At 49.6% G+C, this 20,220-nt stretch overlaps 1 long non-coding RNA gene across 1 annotated transcript; it reads left to right on the plus strand.

The window, feature by feature from the left end:
* The first annotated feature begins 3,296 nt into the window (after positions 1 to 3,296).
* LOC144729601 (uncharacterized) lies at positions 3,297 to 16,762 on the plus strand. The gene is made up of 2 exons (XR_013587733.1): positions 3,297 to 3,439; positions 14,739 to 16,762. It is a non-coding gene; the product is annotated as an uncharacterized LOC144729601 (long non-coding RNA).
* The last annotated feature ends 3,458 nt before the right edge of the window (positions 16,763 to 20,220 follow it).

The following is a 20,220-nucleotide window of genomic DNA, read 5'->3' on the forward strand; positions in this document are numbered from 1 at the left end:
AGCAGCGAAGGTTTACGCGCCGTTCGCTTTTACTTGAATTCGTCCGTCCGGGTTGCATCGCTCTCGACCGCGTTTTGTTTCGTGCTTTCAATGCTTCATTTCCACGTCTCACTTTCGTTTTATCTCGGCGCGGTGATGTATGGCCAAATAGCCCCCTCCCCCCCCCCCACCGCGAACAGCACTGGATTGTGGGAAGCCGACAACCGAGTAGTGGATTGATCACGGGCTGTAGATCGGTTTGCTCGTTCACGCCAAGTTTGGCTGGGGAAAAAAAAAACTCCCACTGTTTAAATTGGGATTTTCGCTTCGCCGTTAATAAAGGATGCTAATGAATGAACTGATTAATGTTCCCTTCTGAAGGACAGCGAGTTTGTCTTGCCGAGCTGGCCCACTCTGAGTCGCTATTTATCGTCTTCACTCAGCCTTGCCTCGCCTATCGTTAATAAATAAACATGCTTTCCATTGTACTGCTCTATTCGTGAATTCACTTAACATATTTTATTCATTTTATTAACGCTTTCTGACTAAGGTTGAAAGCTTTCACGCATTATCTCTGTCTGTCCGTCTGTCTGTAAGATGAGGTCATAATATGTCTCGGAAAAAACATCCAACATGAAGAGAACCTCAGTGCAAAGTTGCGTTGCTATTCGGGACTTGTTCTTGAGAAAACCAGCCAAAATAATTAAACTTGGGAGGCATAAAACAGGGAAAAACGAACTTCAGTATTTCCAAATATTCATACACGTGTTGCCCTGACTGCTACCCATCGACTTCCAGCACTAACTATTGTACAATTTAGAGGACAAACGCCTGTTGGAAAATGTTACATAATCCATCCGTGTACGTGATTTTTCTTTCTTATTATTTGCAGAGAGAAGGAAATTACGGTGCCTTCCATGCAGACCGACGGGAGCTGATTTGAGCCAAAGGACAACCCATTACAAGGAGGTAGGCCAGCCTTCCTGTCATTCGTCACGTCTAATTGTGCATCACTTGCTACGGCCACGCACTGAATTAAAGTGCTTCTGAGACGCACGTGTAAGGATGTAAACGTTGCCCAGGGTTAAAACAAAAAGAACTGCAAGCTCAGCGGATGTTCATCCAAACGGCCGTGTGCGCGCGCGCGTGCGTATTTCGACACTTCGCGTGGCCTCAAGGTGCACATAGCCTGGCACAAGCGTCGTGGCGGTCGTTGTTGTTATTGCGTGCGTGTTTGAGAAAGCGCAGGGACGTTTTGCAAAGTGTCTCAACGATTTCACAGCGCGCGCCTGAAAGCCGTTTTTAAAGCGTGGCGAAAGCCAAAGGGCACGCTGCATCAGTTGCCACCACGGCACTTTCGATCGCGAGGTCACCGATGAGACCTCTGCCCGCCGAGGCAGTCGACACATTGGTCAAGTTTCCGTACACGTCTTCCCCCTCTGCCCCTGCCTACCCAGCAGTGTGAATGGGTAGGCCACAGTCAGACGACTTGGAAACAAAAAACGGAAAATGTAAAAGCTCTCCAGTCGTAGAGTGCCGTGACTGTGATCGTCCGGGACAGACCGTGCAGCGTGTGACGACGCAATGCCCCGATCCACAAATACGAAGGAGACGTCGTGGCGATACACGACTTCGCGACTGCTCCTTGACGCGGCTACCTGGCTTGACCGTCTGCATGTGAACTTGACGTCGTTGCATCTACATCATCAGCCCTATGACGAGAAGAAGAAGAAGACGTTAGTCGGTCGCGTGCGGTGGGGTGAAGTGTGGGTACTTCCATCTCTTTTAAGACGCGTGACGCGTATATGGAAGAGTAGGCCAAATACCCACTAGAGTTCCCTCTGGAGGAGGCCGTTCCACCAGCAGTGGCATGAGCGAATAATTGCAGGGGTGCACATTTACATTTTTTTATCTAGATGTTAAATAAGACTCATGCAGTACTTAAATGTTGATATCATGCCAACAGATATTGACTTGTTAGAAGCAGGGGGCAATGATTTGACCAGTTGGGCAACGTTTCACGTGGGATTATAATTCCCCGATAAGAACACGGCTTTTCACTTCAGGTTTCATTCCCGGATCGCTTCATCTTGACGGGAATTTCCTTGGCCACTCCGTCCGTCTAGACTCTAGACAGACGGAGCTAATAACTTGAAGCTTTAAACCTTTCTTTTGAATTCATAAAAAAACATGCTGAAATAAAACAGCCGGTTGTCTTTGTGGGCTGCGTCCCACCTTGAAGCAAACGAGCTGAGTGTCGACTATAAACGGTCCACCAATCACGAGGGCAAACCTCACGGTCCTGCAAGCGCTTGTACGTACGCTAAACTTCTTTCGCACCGTACGTAGCCAACCGTGTTGATCGGCGATGCTCGCTCCACTACGGGAGCACGCTCCACACGAGGAACGGGGCTCTCGAGGGATTTTGGCCTACTCTTCCCCGCCAACCAGACGTGCCGGAAGCAAACTATAATCTATTTGAAAAAATTTTTTATTTCACCATTGTAAGGCCCACTTGAGCTATACAGCTCTTTTTCAGAAGCGACCTGGCCACAATTGATAGTTCAACGAAGAGGCTCATCACGTGGAAATTCATAGCAGCCGAATACCCCCAACGCACGATTCTAAATGTGGAAAGAAAAACCGAAGGACCCAGAGAAAAATCCACGCGACTACGGAGAAAGAGAGACACGCAAACTCCAAATATACAGCAGGCGTCCGGGTCAGTAACGAACCCACGACCCCCTGTATACCAGGCGAGGTAGTTAACATCTCCTAGCCACCGTGATGATGATGAGAGAGACATGCAAACTCGAAATATACAGCAGCAGGCATCAGGGTCGGTATCGAACCCACGACCTCCTGTATACCAGGCGAGGTAGTTAACATCTCCTAGCCACCGTGATGATGATGAGAGAGACATGCAAACTCCAAATATACAGCAGCAGGCGTCCGGGTCGGTAACGAACCCACGACCTCCTGTACACCAGACGAGGTAGTTAACATCTCAACCAACCCACCGCCGCCCCCGCAGCTGCTGCAGCCGAGCGCCGAGTGCCAGAACCGGCTGGGGCTGCTGGAGGACCGGGCGGTGCCGGCGGTGCCGGCGGCATGCGGCTGGCAGGAGAGGAGGGCTCCTCGCTGCTACCACACGTGGCCCCAGGCCGGCGGGCGACCCGCCAGGGCGTGGGCCGGCTGGGACCCGCACCGCGGCGTGCCCGCCGCCTTCCAGCCGCTGCGGCAGCAGCACCCTTGCCGGGCGGCGGCAGCGGCGGCTGCGGCGCGGACGTTGGCGACGGCCCCCGACCCGCCGCTCGCCGCGTTCCTCCGGCCGGAGGCGCGCGGCGGCGGCGATGCCGGTGGCGCAGACGGCGGTGCGGTGGTCGTGGTGCGCAGACCTCACGCCACGCTGGCCGACCCGGCCCGCAGGCCCAGCCTCAACTTTGAAAAGATGCAGCAGGTGAGTGCGTGAGTGCGCGCGCGCTGCGCTACCAAGGGGTGTGTGTTTGTGTGCGCACGCCTTCATATGTGTATGTATGTTGGACTTATTTCGCACCGTACATAGCCAACCGCGCTAATCGGAGGTGCTCGCTAACACCACTTGCCCCAGCAGCCTTGTACGGCCCTACGGGGGGTAGTTGTGTATTTGCTTTCAGCGCGGGGCCGTGGGGCGCGGTAACCCAGCGGTTCATCGGCTGTGCTGTCAAACCCGGGGGTCAATTGCCGGTCGCGGATAACGTGAATGGCAATGCGGTAACTGAGCTCATCCCTCGAGCGGGATTGGGTGGGGGTGAGGGCGGGTCCCGCTCGGTCGACACGGCCCTTTAAATGATTCCGAGCTGCTGTGCCATCAGCTTTGGCCCCGCTCGCACCTCGCGCGCCGTGCCGCCCCTAACGGGTGCCCAACATCGTCATCTGCCGCGGCAATCCACAGCGGTTCACCAGTTAATTCTCTATTTTTTGTGCGCACATTTAAATATTTTGCCTCGTTGCTTTCGATTCGAATTACTTATTTCGAATTTAAACGGAACCATCTGGAATTCATAATTTTATTTAAAAAAAATCTAAACCAGTGGCGCAACAGCTCCTGAGCTGCTCTGTGAACCCGGCGAACCGAGTTCGATTCCCAAGCCGTGGCCGCTCACATCAGCCACGAGTCATAACAGGACCGGTCCTCCCCCACTGCTTCTGTTTTAGCAACCCACACTGGTAAAAAAAACAAGACCCCTATGACTTGGGGAAGTCTTCATCCTTTGATGGATTGAGAATGGCTGGAATTAAAAGTTACTGTGTAGCATATAGCGAGCGTGCTATACCAAGAAGACATAACATCCGAATTAGAGAAAGACGTTTCCCAGCTGTCAGCATGAAACAAATTGGGTAAGGGAAGTTTTTCGTCTCCGCCTCGTAGAGGAGAAGTTTGGCCTCGTTGAGTCGTGGACTTTGGAAAGTAAAATAAACTCCCAAGGAGCGAAACTTTGCCGAGCTGCCTTTTGACTGAAACCACCGATCCGCGCAGTGCAACAACAATCATCTTGCCTGCATTAATAACCTGCTTCCATTCCTCCCTCAAAACCCATCTCTTCCCCCTCACCCATCCTGCTGCTACTCCCTCTTCTCTCGCCCCCCAGCTACAACCAGGCCTGCCCCAACACAAATCCCTATAACTACCCCAACCCTTATCACTATCACTATCCCTGCTCGACTGGGGCTTGCCAGGTGTTGTAGGTTTGGGTCGCGAGGTGCCCAGGAGATAAGATGGGGTTTATCTGGAATCTCCGGTTTCCTCCCGCGTGCCGAACGCTCGTAAATTATTTAATAGGAAATATCCCAACGCAGTACCCTCCTGAAAGAGTTTTGGCACTCGGCGATGCTTAATTGAAAATGTCATATTGTTTCGATTTAAAGCTTTCCTGACTGCAGGGATTCATCTTCTTGGTTCTTTCGGTAAAGTCACGTAGTAGGGAAATAATAAAATAATAACATTTGTACATTTTTTTGTATTTTATTCTGTTTTATTTTTATTACTTTAAAATTTCCCTTCTACGTGACTTTACCGAAAGAACCAAGAAGATGTCATATTGTTGTTACGCACGATGCATAATCAGTACCCTCCCCGTCATAGGAATGTGGAATTTCGAGCACTGGCTCAGAGCTGTAAAGGCGACGCTGAGCTCTGCCTCGGTGGTCATTTGAGAAGGAAATCACTCTAACTTGAAGGGGGGAAAAAACTATCTTAAAACGCCATAAATAGGGGGCTCGCGAGCTACATAACTTGGCAGCGTTTCTGGGTAATTTATGTGAATTGTAGATAACTTACGCTGACAGTACCATTACATATAAGCGATAATAATTTATTCACAATCCTGAGCTGCGCTAATTATTCCTCGTTGTTGTTGTTGTTGTTGCGAACTTTGCTGGGAGACTCTCACGATGCGTCATTTATCCCGCAAGACTGGAGGAAGAGCAGAATAATAATTCACGTTGAAGACAGTTTTCATCTATCCGTCGTCCTCAATCACGGGGTTTATCACGGATCTTGGCATACGAGACTTTGAGATGACCCACGACGGTCCGTCTGCCGATGCTCAGATGCAAAGGCCACTGTACGGCAGATGTTGTGATTTTTGTTTAAAAGAAACAAAAACACATTTGTGCGGTACAGTACTGCGTTGGCAGCGGCGCACAATAATGCTGCCTTGAGGGGCAAAGATATATATAATTAGCGACATTTAAATATGATAGGTCACATTTGAGGCAATTACCATCCTCCCGAATGGAGGATTGGCCATTCTTCTTGTAAGATTACGGGCCATTCCCCGACTCGCCGCTGATTATACACGTTATATATTTATTCTATTCTGGGCAGTTTATTCACAAACGTGACTTTTTGTAATTTTCAAGTCTTTTGGTCCTGCCAATTGACGTCAACTCCTACAATGGAGTGATTCACATCCACAGCGATTCGATGGCCTGTCATCATGATTCCCAGTCGCGACTGTGCTACCTTGCTGCTATTTCATCACGGGACCTCCTTTGCCAGTACCAAAATATGATAATAGGGTTTACCCCTCTTTTTCTGACAACAAAACAGCTGTGTTAAGATGTTAAAACACCAAACTGAAACCTTTTACAAGGAATCATGTCTACATTAACCACAATGCTTGTGGTCAGACTGGAAACAAAAAACATACTCTGATAATATATGCATTGTCCTTGAAACTGATTGGTCCACACCAGAGACAGCTTTCTTTTGAGCCTCGTCTCAAACGGTGTTAGACCAATCAGTTTCAAGGACAGTGCATCTATTATCAGGGTATGTATTTTTGTTTGCATTCTGACCACAAGCATTGTGGTTAATGCAGACATGATTCATTGTTAAAGGTTTCAGTTTGGTGATTTAACATCGTAACACCTGTTTTTCTGCTATTGTTTGTAAGTTTTTTTGCCGATTCTAACACCCGCGATTCGGTGCGTATATCGTAAGCTAAAGCATCGATATTCAGCATGTAAATCGATGCATCGTGACAACACGACTATCTGGCCTGCCCCAGCACAAGCCACTCTTCGTCTCTGTAGATGATCTAACGTTAATAAATGTTAACGGACTGTACGAATAATAAAAAAAGCAACGCTCAGCACTGCACTTTGATAATGCATGAGATAAATTCAATAATGATTAAGGAGGAGGTGCAGCTTTCTTTCGCCAGCGAGAGACATTGGGTTTGTATGCAGTTAAATCAGACGTTGCATTGGCGTTTGAATTATTGAGGAAAACGAAATGGGAAAATCTTGAATTACGGCATGCTTCCTGAAGTGGTACGCGTCCCTACAAGCTCGTGCCGTACACATTCAGCATCGCACCGCGGTTTCACTAAATCCCCAGAACTACGGCGCGATGCAAGCAACATACGCCGTACGTCTTTACACAAACGACGGTCGTGCTGGGGGGGGGGGGCAGTGAGTGAGCGTTTGCGATGCTTGTGCCTCTAAGGGGATGCACGCTGGGCACTATGCGCCCGTGGTGAGTGTCAGATTTAATTATCTGGAATATCGCATGTTCAGACTCTTTAAGGCCAAATTTCCGATTAATTTAGAATTTTGTATTTTCGGATTTTAATTGACTGACTTTGAATATTTCGCACTGCTTATGCACCGAATGTCACCATCATGATCAATGGCGGAGCCAGGAATTTCAGGTGGGGGGGGGGAAACCCCTCCAGCAATGAAAAATGATAGAGGAGTTGTTAGAAAGTAAGGACTTGTCCCTTGCTTTTTATGCGACGCGTGTGCGGCGATGGCGCAGCCATCGATCGAGGGTCGAATTCGAACCATGTGTGATCGGCATCGCGCTCGCTGAAGGTGTTTGCCTTCAGGGAAGTCGTGTACTGTGTAAGCAACTGCGCACAATTCTGTGAGTCACTTATAACTGCTTTGCCGTTACTTATCGCCAATTATGGACTCAGACTATTGTCCTATCATCTCATAGAATTTCTGGCACATAATAATACGCTACACAGTGGCAGTGGGGGTCGCAAAATGCCGATTTATTACTAATAAACCCCAATGATCTGGGGGCACGTGTCACCCCCCCCCCCCCCACTGGAATCGCATCTTTTTTTGCTACAATCGCATCACTAAAACAGTAATTTTCATCTAAATATTTTGACATTGTATTAATGCACGCAGAAACTGGCGTCACACGATTGCCCTCTTGGTGGGATGAGCACAGAAGTGATCTGACTGAAGTTTAGTCATTTCCCGCGATGGCACATTTTTGCATGATCTGAAATTTCACAGCCAGGCCCCATCTTCAAATTTTTGGGATTAATAAACCTGGGAACACATCCCTACCGTGCACCGACACATTATTCTTCATGTTTGGAAAACACAAGAAACTACTGCTGGGTTTGGCTAGAGGGGAGACCCGAATAGAATCATGCGCAGGTGTGAGAACACCCAAAAATACAAAGCAATCTTCGTTTTGAGGCTGGAAGTCTGTTTCCCTCTTAGTGCAGCAACGCAGCGTGTACATGGAGGTGCAAGTTACGCGAGAGCTGCAGACTTTCACCGCAGACTGGATGGCGACGTGGCTCAGCTGCATTGTGAGAGTTGGGTGAAGAATATCCACAGAACAAAACAGATTCATTGGAACAAGCGATACTTTCCGGAGGATTTTCTATCGTGGGAGTAATCATGTGACAATGAGAGTAGCCTATCACGAGTCTCTCGTATATCCACAATTATTCTTTTCTTCCAAATGATTGAAATCCAGGAAAAATATTGATATTTGAGCTCCAAATTGTACACATAGAGATGAAAGCAAATATCTTTCAATGCTTGCTTACAAATTGATTTGTATCTCAAATGTGAATGGGTGAAAAAACTGATTTCAAACTGGGTCACAATTCAAGCGAAGAAAAATGTACATTTAAAATCTTGCTGTTGCTTTCTCACTTGTTGGGTGTCTCGTTTTGTCTTAACTGTAGCCTCGCTCACTCGATTAGCGCAAAATATATCATTGACATAAATTAACGCAAATCATCAATAATCGGCTGATAGACATGATGCAATGCGTGCGACGGCTGAATCACATGCGTAGTAATAGATTTTAGTCGACAAATCTTTGCATGCTTGGTACAGTATCTTCACAGATTGTATGTCGTAATCAGCACTAAGTTAAGCCAGAACCAACTCCCAAACGCTCTTCCATAACATGATGTTGGCATGCCACAGCCACCTTGCTTCGTCTTGTCACAATCATATAAAGATGTTCATAGGATTATAGAACTATGGAGTATAATAATATCGGAGTAGTATGGACAGGTTGGCCTTGTATTCTAGTCGTAGTGCCTTTCGCCAAGCCTCACTACTCCGTGTCAGCTGCATGAGCATTCTGTGAAATATCAAGTGACATCCAAGCCCTGGCCGTAGTAAACGCAGTTTGCCGGGACAACTTGACGTGCGATGTTGGTCTGCCAGCTTGGATCGGACCGAGCTCCAGCCGCGTCATCAGTCCCCCGCTCGTCTCCGCTCAAACCGCTCCGCACGGCAAATCTACAGGGGCAGCTGCACACGTGTTGAATAGAAAAAAATACTAAATCTGCCTGTGCGCACCTGCAGTTCATACCTCCTGTGCATACTATTTATTGAGCGAACGTGTTTGCCTGTGACCTTTACACAGTTAGAGCACCAGATACACAATGTTTTAAAAAATAATGTACTTATTTAACGCACCGAGTATGTCGATGTTATATTTGCGAGCGGGCGTCAGCCCACGTAGCCAGAGAGTCACGTGGCAGCCTCCTCCTCCTGCACGTGCAGGGCAGAGGTCGCAAACGGGTTTTGATTCCTTACCCGTGCCCGTACCCGGCCGCACCAGGGTCGCAAACGGGTACCCGTACCCTACCCGATACCCGGCTACCCGTACCCGGCCGGGTATCGGGTAGGGTACGGGTACCCGATTTCGACCTCTGGGATGAAGCCATGTTGCAGGCGCGGGTGGGTTGATTCTAGGAACTTGAATTGTGAGAAGAGACAAGACGTTGGGAAATGAGTGACAAACGGTGACTCACCAGTGACTCACGGCCTACCCGTACCCATACCCGGCCGCACCAGGGTCACAAACGGGTACCCGTACCCGGCCGGGTACGGGTAGCCGGGTATCGGGTAGGGTACGGGTATCGGGTACCCGGTTGCGACCTCTGGTACTGCAGGGCAACTAGTCGACCCGGCACGCCCCGGCGGACTTCACAGCCGGGGACGATGTCCAAGCCGCGGTCTCTCACCCGGCTCCCCGCACTCTCACGGCGGCGGCCGTGGCGTGGTGGTTACGCTCCGTCGATGTTCGGAAGCGGCACGCGCCCCCTGGCCACGCAAATAACATCTCACCCGTTGGCCTTTGGAAGAGCGCCCTTGCGTTCGGACAACTTCACCTACGTGATGTCGTGGTGCTGCTGCCAAGCCCCGTGTATCTCCCACATCACCCTGGTCACGTCAAATCAAAACAATTGATGAGCGCCTTTTAGTAATTGCGGCCACTCTTATAGTGCGAGGCTATCGCCGTGTCTCAGAGATGTGTAGAAGTCTGCAGCGGTGTCGTTGTGTCAGAATATGTATTTAGACTGGAGTCGTTTATGAGAATAGATTCTTACGCTGACGATACTCGTGTATAATCGCGCGCGTGATAATCGATTCTTTTAAAATATTTATTTGATGCACCGTGCACATCCGACTACGTCCACTGTCAATACGCAGCGATGCCGTCGGCTCCCTGTTGCGATTGCTCGATGGATGTTTGGCATCGCACAACCGCGAGCGGTGGCGGCGATAGCTTAAGAAGGCCGTCATCCAGCAGTGGATGGATCACGACCGTTCACGATGATGATCCCTCTGACGTGACAGGGTCTCGTGACCCCTGCTTGCCAAGAGAGGCCACTGCTGTACATTCACGACGTAACAAAGGATTGGTCCTCGAATCAGACGGCGACCCTAAGTCGTGATGATTCATCAAAGTGCGAAGGGGAAGAATCGCTACCAGTCTAATGATCAGTGACCATGGCAGTAAGCCATCATGTTTTTGTGCTTAGTAGTCCTGTATCTATTTGATTTCATCTCCTACGTTCAGGCACGCAGTTTCATGCGGCTGCAATTAGGACCTAACCTTTCAATGTTGTTTTATTCCTTCCCCATCCCAATTATATTCGAGCTGTATTATCGGCATCCTGCCAACGAGAGGAAGTGATTCCGTTGGGAACTCTTTGACGGCGCTAGCATTTTGTGTCGCCTTGTGTCAGCTGCCTCGAAAGACGCCGTCGCAAAGGAGCTTTTGAAATCCCTGCAGTAGGCCACGTTTTATGCCTGATTTCCCACACTAGGGGGTGGGGAACAAAATGTATAAGCCCAGAGCTGTCAACGCGTACCGTTTACCCCGTATTCTTGTACAGGGAAACTGAGTTTTCAAGTCCACACGGCGTACAGCCGTTTCAATCCTGGCAATTTTGTCTGTTTGTGTTTCTCCCGTGTGACGGGACTTCGACTTAAGAGCCGCGTGGCTCACAGGGCTATACCTAATAAATGAAACTTGAAACTTTTTGGATGGACGTTGAGATTTATAAGGGCACGGGGTGACCAATAAGGTCTGAATTGGTCTGTAATAAGGTAGGCAGCACTGATAAGGGGTTGACAGATATGTAAGCCCTGGAAAACAAGTTTATCGCATGGTTATTCGGTACTTATTTTTTGGTCACAGAACTCTTTATGGTTGGTTTACTCTTCAACAATAACCTTTAGAACAGGACACATGAAGGGATCACGCGGGCGGCTCTGCGAAATCCGCTTCCGTGGGCCATTCTCAAACACGGAGGCTTGCGCTGCTGCTGCGCGAGGAATCCCATCGCGAACTTGGGTCTAGAGTCACGATTCTGTTGTAGGCACAATCGCGATAAAAACTGAAAAAAATGATCTCGCAGTGTCGCGGAACATTTGAGTGACCATCGCCAAAGAATTGTCGGATGGCTGCGGAACGCGAACCGTCATGCGCGTACGTTACGTCGAACTTATTTCGCACCTTACGTAGCCGACCGCGCTGGTCGGAGGTGCGGGCCAAAGGATAACAAACTAAATCACAATAAAAGCAGTTGACCGGCAGACCGCAGCCAGCTCATCATCTCGGTGGAGAGAATGTCTAAGCTGGCAAGGCAAGGGCTCACCCGGCCGCGTGCCCTTCGCTGCACAGCGCGTGCGCCGCGCGTGTTGACCCGCCGATGCCGAACGTGCATCGGCGAAGGAGGCCGGGATTGAGATTGACTGCTGCTGCCTGCGTCTGTTGTCGCTTCGAGCGAGCGTCCAAACGCCCACTCGCTGCTGCCGGTTCCGCAGAGCCCCGCTCATTAACGCTTGGCGGCTAAGACGGAGACGACGGCGGTGGCGTCTCGGTTAAAGCCGCGCTCGGAGCTCTCGGTGCGCGACGTGATTAGCGCTGATTTGCCTCTCGAAGGAAACGGCTGAAGGTTCCTGTGGCTCATTACTTGCGCTCGCCTTCGGCCGCGGCTCAGTGGTCGCGGGGAAGGGGTGTTGCCGCCTCCTCTTCGGACAGAAGTTGAAGACCACGTCTCGGCCTGCAAGGACATCATGGACACGCGAGGCCTCTTGAGAGGGTGTATTAAGCCTCGGCTCGCTCTCGTCTGTGAGATGCTGCCACGGTGGTGGAGTGGTGAGCACGCACTGGGCTTGCCGTGCTAAATTTGATTTTACAGCTCTTTCTCAGAAACGAACCTGGCCACAAATGATAGAGCAACGAAGCGGCTTACCGTGTGGAAATGTATAACGGTCAAATACTCTCTAAACGCGTGATTTTGATTCTAAATGTTGAGGGGGAAACCGGAGGACTCGGAGAAAAATTCACGCGACCATGGGGAGAGAGACACGCAATCTCGAACTATACAGGCGTCAGGGTTGGGATCGAACCCACGACCTCCTGCACACCAGGCGAGGGAGTTAACATCTCACCACCGTGGCGAAATCTGCCGGTTCATTTACCCGGCGCGGCAGTTAAAACGACAGGGAAGTTTCGTAAATTCCCTCCTACCCCGGCCTCTGTCCATCAAGCGGTGTATAATTGAGCACACCGCAATTTGTCGATTGGCAGTTCGTGTGTATGTACGAATGTTGAACTTCTTTCGCACCCTACGTAGCCAACCGTGCAAATCGGAGGTCGCGTGTGGTGGGGTAAAGTGTGGTGGGGTAAAGTGTGGTGGGGTAAAGTGTGGTGGGGTAAAGTGTGGTGGGGTAAAGTGTGGTGGGGTAAAGTGTGGTGGGGTAAAGTGTGGTGGGGTAGAGTGTGGTGGGGTAAAGTGTGGGTATTCTCCCACCTCTTCCAAGACGTCTGGCCAGTGTGGAAGAGGAGGCCAAAACGCCGTTCTAAAGGAGCTCCTTGTAGCGTCCTCTAGTGGAAGGGCCCCTTTTGCCAACGGCGGCGTGAGCAAGCTGTTACAGCGCTGCTCCTTTGCCTCGGATCTGCTGGCTCGGTGACGCTCGCGCAGAGGACAGTCCCGTCGCGTTCCAGACTCACGAGTATAATTTTTCAGTAAGACTGGACCGAGAAAAAAAATACAAATATATTTTTATCTGATAGAATCAACTTTTTCTTTCCTGCCAGAGGAAGACACAAATCCAAAAACAGTGAGCAGCTCTTGCAGCGATGCACCGAGGACGTTCGACCCGGGCTGTTTGACACGAGTCTTACTCTTCGTCCATGAAAACGCAAAGATGTTACTAGCGACTTACCCAACCCACCTGATGTAGTAATTTCTACACCAGAATATGTGCCCGTTATTCGACCCTTTCACGTCTCCGTCTTTTCCTCGACCTTCCGGCGATTGGGATACGCAACGTTGTACAGCGACGCGAATAAATTGCGCCCGGTGGATAACGTCATTTTCCACTGATCAATTGTCGATGCAGTTAATTGGAGGTGTGCGTTTCAGCGCCCCTGGATAAGTGGAGTGCCGCTGCGTCAAGAGCTATCAGCTCTGTGCGGACGGTAAACGGGAGTCGTTATGCAGATGGAGGCACACTGCAGTCACATATGGCTTTGCCGAAAATGTCAGGTTTTGAGGAATTGTGGCATCAGCCATTAATCATTGACTTGCCCATCGACCCAAGGAGTAACTACGTAGCTATGGATTATTCCTTGAGTGTTTCTCAAGCCCAGCCACACAGCGCAAAAGGATATCGTATATCAATGGTCCGCCATCTGATCGTACAACAGGACTCACAATGGGTGAAGGGAATGGCGTATTCGGGCAGCAGATGCGCCGTTCCACGTCCTTCCTTCCGTTTGGGAAACGAACCTTGACGCCGGCTCTTGGCGTTGCCCGCTGTTGTTCGTCGTTGCTTGGCACTGATATTGCGTGGCGGCTACGTGGCTCAAGGGATCACCGTTTCCATCCGATCAGTACGCTGGCAATGCCGAGATCCTCGCTCAGAATCCAATAGTTTCGCCAAAGAGTTTCACGGGATTTTGTCGGCTCAATTAAATAAATTGTTGTTTTTTTGTTACTCCTCAGAGTGACCTTCCCCAGATCTGAGGTTCGCGTAGAACTGTTGTGGCTGGAGGACATCTGCCACTCTCTCGCTTATCCAGTGGCATCCTTCGTAAGCGTCCTCCACAGAGGTGGATCGCTGATACCATTGATATCAAATGTCAACAAGTTCACTCAGTCGTCTTGGTGCACGTTAGCCCATCGCTCCTTTTGGGTATACCGCACCCATTCACTCTCCTTCTACCCAGCCAAACAGGAGTTGCTAGGGCATGCCGGTGGCTTGCATGATAGAACATTTCCCAGGCGTATCCGAGTATCTCTGAGCTCCTTACACAATCCAACCTCGGCAAGCCCAGAATGGATTGTAGGCGGTCCATCGTGAATATTGGAGGCTGGCAGAGAGGTTGTTCCTGTGAAGGAGGCCTTGTTTCGCAGACGTACATAGTTTGAGTTTAGTTTGATACAAACAAAATAAAAGATGATTGCGTGCCGCAAAGTTGCATTCCCATGCCACACTTCTTCTCTCGCCGTCTCCCACTTGAAAAGTATTTTTTTATTTCCACTGGAAGAATCCGGTGAGCAGTGAAGCTCTTTTTCACGAACATCCGGTGATCTTGAGTGTTTAACATTGACCAACATCTCGGTACTCGGGCACAACAAAAATCAGCAAGCTGTGTTGCCGTGTCAGCGTTGCGTGTCGCCGTGTCATTGCAGAGCGTTGGTGGAGGACTCAGCTGCCCGCGAGACCCGGCCATGTTCGCGTTCCGCCCGCTCGCCTCGCCGGCCGACGTGCTGGGATGCAGCCCGGCCGTCCCCGGCTCCACCGCGGCACCCGACCCGTGACCCCCGTGACCCCCGTGTCCCTGGCCCCCTTTGACACCCGCGAGGCTGTCGCGTCTTTGTCGAGGCTTGACCATTCCACGGTTTATTTACGGAGTCGCAGGCGTGGCAGGAAAAACAAAAAACGCCGTCGCAGCGCCGTCGAACTGACTCGGGCAAATCGCGACGGCGATGTCGGGGAAAATGCAGGCCGGCTCGATGGGAAAAGTGACGCGAAAGTTCACGGGTTCGTGTTAATATCACGACGGGTTTGAACTTAGGGCACAGTTATTGCGATGCGGTGGGGGGGGGAGTTGCAACGGGGCAGTTTCGGAGCGAGCGGTTTGCATTCGTGCACGTGGGTAATGAAGAATGTAATGAACCGATTTAATCCGACGACATCTAGGCTATCTGATGAAGCGGTCGGAAATGCGGGCGGCAAAGAAAAAATGCATTCCAGCCGTGGTTGTTTCGCAGGAGGCAGCCGTCGCCTTATGCAAGAACGGTGCAGCAGAGTTAGCGAGCGATTCCAGGGGGAAATGCGGTGCGATGTAGAACCGGGTAAAGGAAGCTGGCTATAATCGTGCCAATGCGATGATCTCTGTCACGTGTGATAGCGAGGGTCCGAGGGACGGCATTCCAGGTCATGCGGCGGTTGCTGAATGGGTTTACGACGACGCGGACTGTGAACGGCCGTGCATATCGACAGCTCTCGCTCGTTCATTCAATGTGCAGAGGGGGAAGGTAGCGAAGGTGATGCTTACGTTGCCACCCGTCCCGGTTTTCCAAGGATTGTTCCTCTTGTTGAGGCAGCTGTTGCCCTGGGAACATCTGTAAGTCTTCCCGGGACGTCACTCTACAATACACCATGGCAAAACAAAGACGATATATATTCACGAATAGCTATCCCTTTCTTCCCATGATACGTCTTGGATATTTTAGCTCCGAGGTGCCAAGTCTAAACATAGCAGACACGAAACGCCGAAGCTAGACTACATTCTTCCTCATGCTGTGTTTTGCAATTTGCTTTTTCGGCCATAGCTCACTGCAAACAGTGTGTCTTTGGGTGCCATTTGCTTATCGCCAGGCCTCTACAATAGCCTATTACGCGCCTGCCAGTACAAATGTGTGTGTATTGAACTTCTTTCGCACGTTACGTAGCCAACCGTGCTCACATCGGAGGATGCGGAAAAACCCATCAGCCCACAGAGATCTGCTCCACCCCACGGCGTCTCTCTCGGCGGCTTCTCTCGACAAGCACGACGATAACGCCATCCGTCCGCTCGCAAAAGGAACCGTTGTCTTCCCGAGACACTTGCTGTCGCCCCGAAGTGTTTACCGCACTATCCAAGGGCGTCGTTGTCAACCCACCGCATGGCAAGTCGTTCGCGAGGCGTTCATGAAACCCTGTCGGACTGCTCACTGGGTAAAATAACCACGAGATGATTTCTCTCAGCATGCACTGCTCTCGTGTAAACCGTGGAATGTTCAAAATCAAAGAAAGAGTAATGGGGGGGGGGGGGGTAACACCGCTTGGATTTCTTTATTTCTCCCCCCAACCCCATGAACACATGCAATGAGAATCCTCAGAAGCGGTCGCTTGTCTGAGAGACGCCCCGTGGCCAGTTCCAGGGGGAGTTTTTATTTTGTTTTGTTTTGTTTCTCCAAACGAAGAAGAAGAAAGTGTTCTGCAGAAAATGCAAAGTTGTCGTACTGTTCAGTGAATGCTGCCTTATCTTGCAAGTATTTTACACGTGTTTCCTAGGTACGCATGGACGGTTAAGTGTGACGATACCAATTCGTTTTTTTTTCAATGAAATAATTTATGTTTATCCTCGAACCGTGGTGAAGTTTTCTTCGTGTTTATTTTTCTCGTCGGTTACGCTTAAGTGCAGTATATTAAAGTGGATAAAACAGAATTGCTTTTTTTTATCATTCTCCATTTTGGCTTCGTAATATTTATGGCCTGGCAATGGAATGCAGTCTTTCTTTTTGAATTCATCAGTCCCCCTGTGTAATGTGAGTGTCCATGGACGGACGCCTTCGCATCAGGGCTAGAGCCATTGTGCGTGTCGTGGTGGGTGGGTGGGGGTTGGCACAGTAGGGGGCACAGGTGGTGCATCAGCCAGTCATCTCGGTCATCTCAGTCAGTCGACCCGTGGCACCTGGGTCTGCCCCGTGACCTCCTGCCAGCGGGCGTTCGACACTTCACGTGACCTCAAGGTGCACATGGCCTGGCACAAGCGTCGTGGTGACGTCACCACCACTTAGTGGCGAATGGCGGTTGTTGTTGTTGTGGGGGTACGGACACGGGCAGCACGTTCTGTAGGACACAGCCAAGAGACGTAACATTTCGGACGAATCTCGACCACCGTTTTTTTTTTTGGACCACGCGTGCGCCGCCTCCTCCTCCTTGAGCCAGGCGACGTGAACTCCGATCGCGTCGACGACCGCCCAAGCAGCGGGCAGTAATTGGCGGTAGTATTAGCGAATATCGGGTGAGTGTACATCGGTAATCTAACCAATAACCAACGGGACTCATTCCCTGGTGGGACTCCTCCATCCAAAGTGTGGCTGCGTCCCTATTTTACACCATGTTTTCGTGGCCGGCGACTCGTGTACACCAGTCCAGCCTGCACTGCAATGCCGATTGTTCAACTTGCCTTACGATAGAGCTAGGCCTCGGCAAGGTAAGGTAAAAGTGTAAAAAAAACGAACCTACCTTTACCCTACCTTTTACCTTACCACAATACAATCACTCTACCCTACCTTTTACCCTTTAGCAGGTAAGGTAAAAGGTAAAAAGTAACGAGCCTACCTTTACCCTACCCTTCACCTTACCCCTTGGCATGTCGACACCTTTACCCTTTACCCTTTTACCCGGTAAAAGGGTAAATTACATTACCTTGCCTAGGCCTAGATAGAGCCCAGGTGTGTGCGCAATTAGGCAGTATCGTTTGCTACCGATCGCAAGCATCGGTCCGGCCACGTGGATCGGAGTGCAACTTCCCCTTGTGTCTAAACGGTGGCGGCATCTCGGGGTGGATCTGCTGAGATGATCGACCTTTGACGAAGAGTCGTGGGGTCACTGCAAAGGGTCCACTCGGCCCGCGGCCCCCACTGCGTCATTTAGTCGAAACAAATGCACAGGCGTCTTGTTGGGCGGTTGTATCGGCCGCGCGTGTTTATTCCTTTTTTGCACTTGGGTTCACCGCTAGCTACCGGGAGCTGACATACAATAATAATAATTGTCACGAAAGTGAAAAATTGCTCGTTAATGTAAAACTCCATAATAGAGTTTTAGATTTGAAGCTTTCGTGACTGCAAGGATTCATATTCTTAGGTTTTTTCGGTAAAGTCACGTAGAAGGGAAATAATAAAATAATACAAATTTAACATTTTTTGTATTTTATGTTTTATTTTTATTATTTTATTATTTCCCTTCTACGTGACTTTACCGAAAGAACCAAGAAGATGTCATATTTTATTTTTATTTTACTTCCATAATAGGTTTTTTGGGGGGTTAGATCGCGTAAATATATAAATGTGTCGTTAACCCCGCCACCACCCGACACAGCCAATTAGTAATGTGTGTCAAATAAAAACAGAACGTGCCAATTCGTCACTAGTACAGCACTAACCGGTGTGTTGGAGAGCCAAGCCACAACATTTACAATCTGAGTACGACGTTTCGCCAGTAATTGCAAGTAGCGTCATCAGCCGACAGCCAGTTGTAAAACTCCCGAACACTCGACGCAAAATTCGAGAAGTTTCTTTGGCACATCGTTTGTTTTGTTGTTAAAATATGGCACCACGTTTAAAAATAATTAAATCCACACACACGCGCGCGAGCGAGCGAAGACTGTTTTTAATTTACCACTCGAAGCGTTTCTTTCCAGAATAAAAAAAAGTAAAACCAGAAACGTACAGTGTTACTGTCAAGTCGGTCCATGCCACGTGCAACATTGTCCAAGGTCCATGGACGATGTTGAACCGTCACAGGAAATCATATTAACAATTGGCCTTACGACATAATCATGTTTAAACATTGAGAAAGATACATGTATACGCGTTACATATATTTGCCTATATATTATACATCGACAAGACTGTACTATGTGGTGTCCGCACAGGGTTGGCAGGGTATAATAATATAATTCATTTACCCAAAACTATTAAATCGTTATTAACGTAATCGTTGAGGTGTAAGGGTATCGGGATTTCTCAGTCACCCTGTGGTTATCGCTACTCTTCTTATTCTGTGCGTTATTTTATATAAATATTTTATTTTAAAGCCTTGCTACAGCTGTTTGGTGAATTCTGCCATCCATCTCTGTCGATGAATGCAGCCAGGCAAGTGCTTGCTCACTCCACTGCCGGGTACGGCCGGGTACGGGTAGCCGTTTGCGACCCTGGTGCGGCCGGGTACGGGTACGGGTAGGCCGTGAGTCACTGGTGAGTAACCGTTTGTCACTCATTTCGGGTAGGGTACGGGTAGGGAACGGGTACCTGTACCCGGCCGGGTACGGGTACCCATTTGCGACCCTGGTGCGGCCGGGTACGGGTAAGGAATCAAAACCCGTTTGCGACCTCTGCCTCTCCCACACTGGCCGGACGTCATGGAAGAGGTGCCACGGGGTTCACACCACAATTTAGCCTCCACCGCACGCCGACTTTGGCCGACCGGCTCATTGCGCTCTGCCCCCCCCCCCTTCTTTTACGCCCGTTCGATGGACAGAGGCAGAGGGTTACAGGAACTTGCGCCCACGTTTGCTACGACTGTCGAGTCCAGCGCGTTAACTGTCGGAGCGGGTGGGCCACAGCGTTGCGTTTGGTTGTCGTGAAAGTTGGTAATTTGCTCACGCGGCAAACTTTGTCTGCGTGTCTGTGGCGGGTGGTGGGAGCGTGCACTATGCCAGCACTTTTCTGACCCAAACGAAACCGATTTTAATAATAATAATGAACAAGGCCTTGTTTCCATCCATACGCTTGATTTGAAACTCTGGCAGTGGGAAGCCGTTTTTAGTTTCATGGAGATCGCAGCTCCTGTTTTGGTTGTCAGAGCTGCTCTTTCTTGTTTGGTTTTTTATTAAATCGAAACCTCTATTATGAAACATTTTAACAAGGCAGGGTTTTGCATATGTACCAGATCGCAATCGATGCTTACATCCGTTGTACGTGTAATGGAAAAAATAAGAATAGGTTTTATCCTTTCTGGCAATAAAGCAGGTGTTAGGATGTTCAAACACCAAATAGAAACCTCTTGCAAGGAGTCGAGTCGACATTAACCACACACACACTACTTGTGGGGAACATGCAAACAAACATGCTCTGATTATATATACTTTGTCTTTGAAACTGATTGGCCTACACCAGA

Source organism: Lampetra planeri, chromosome 33, assembly GCF_965212315.1.
Source record: "Lampetra planeri chromosome 33, kcLamPlan1.2.h2, whole genome shotgun sequence".
In the NCBI taxonomy this organism is placed as follows: domain Eukaryota; kingdom Metazoa; phylum Chordata; class Hyperoartia; order Petromyzontiformes; family Petromyzontidae; genus Lampetra; species Lampetra planeri.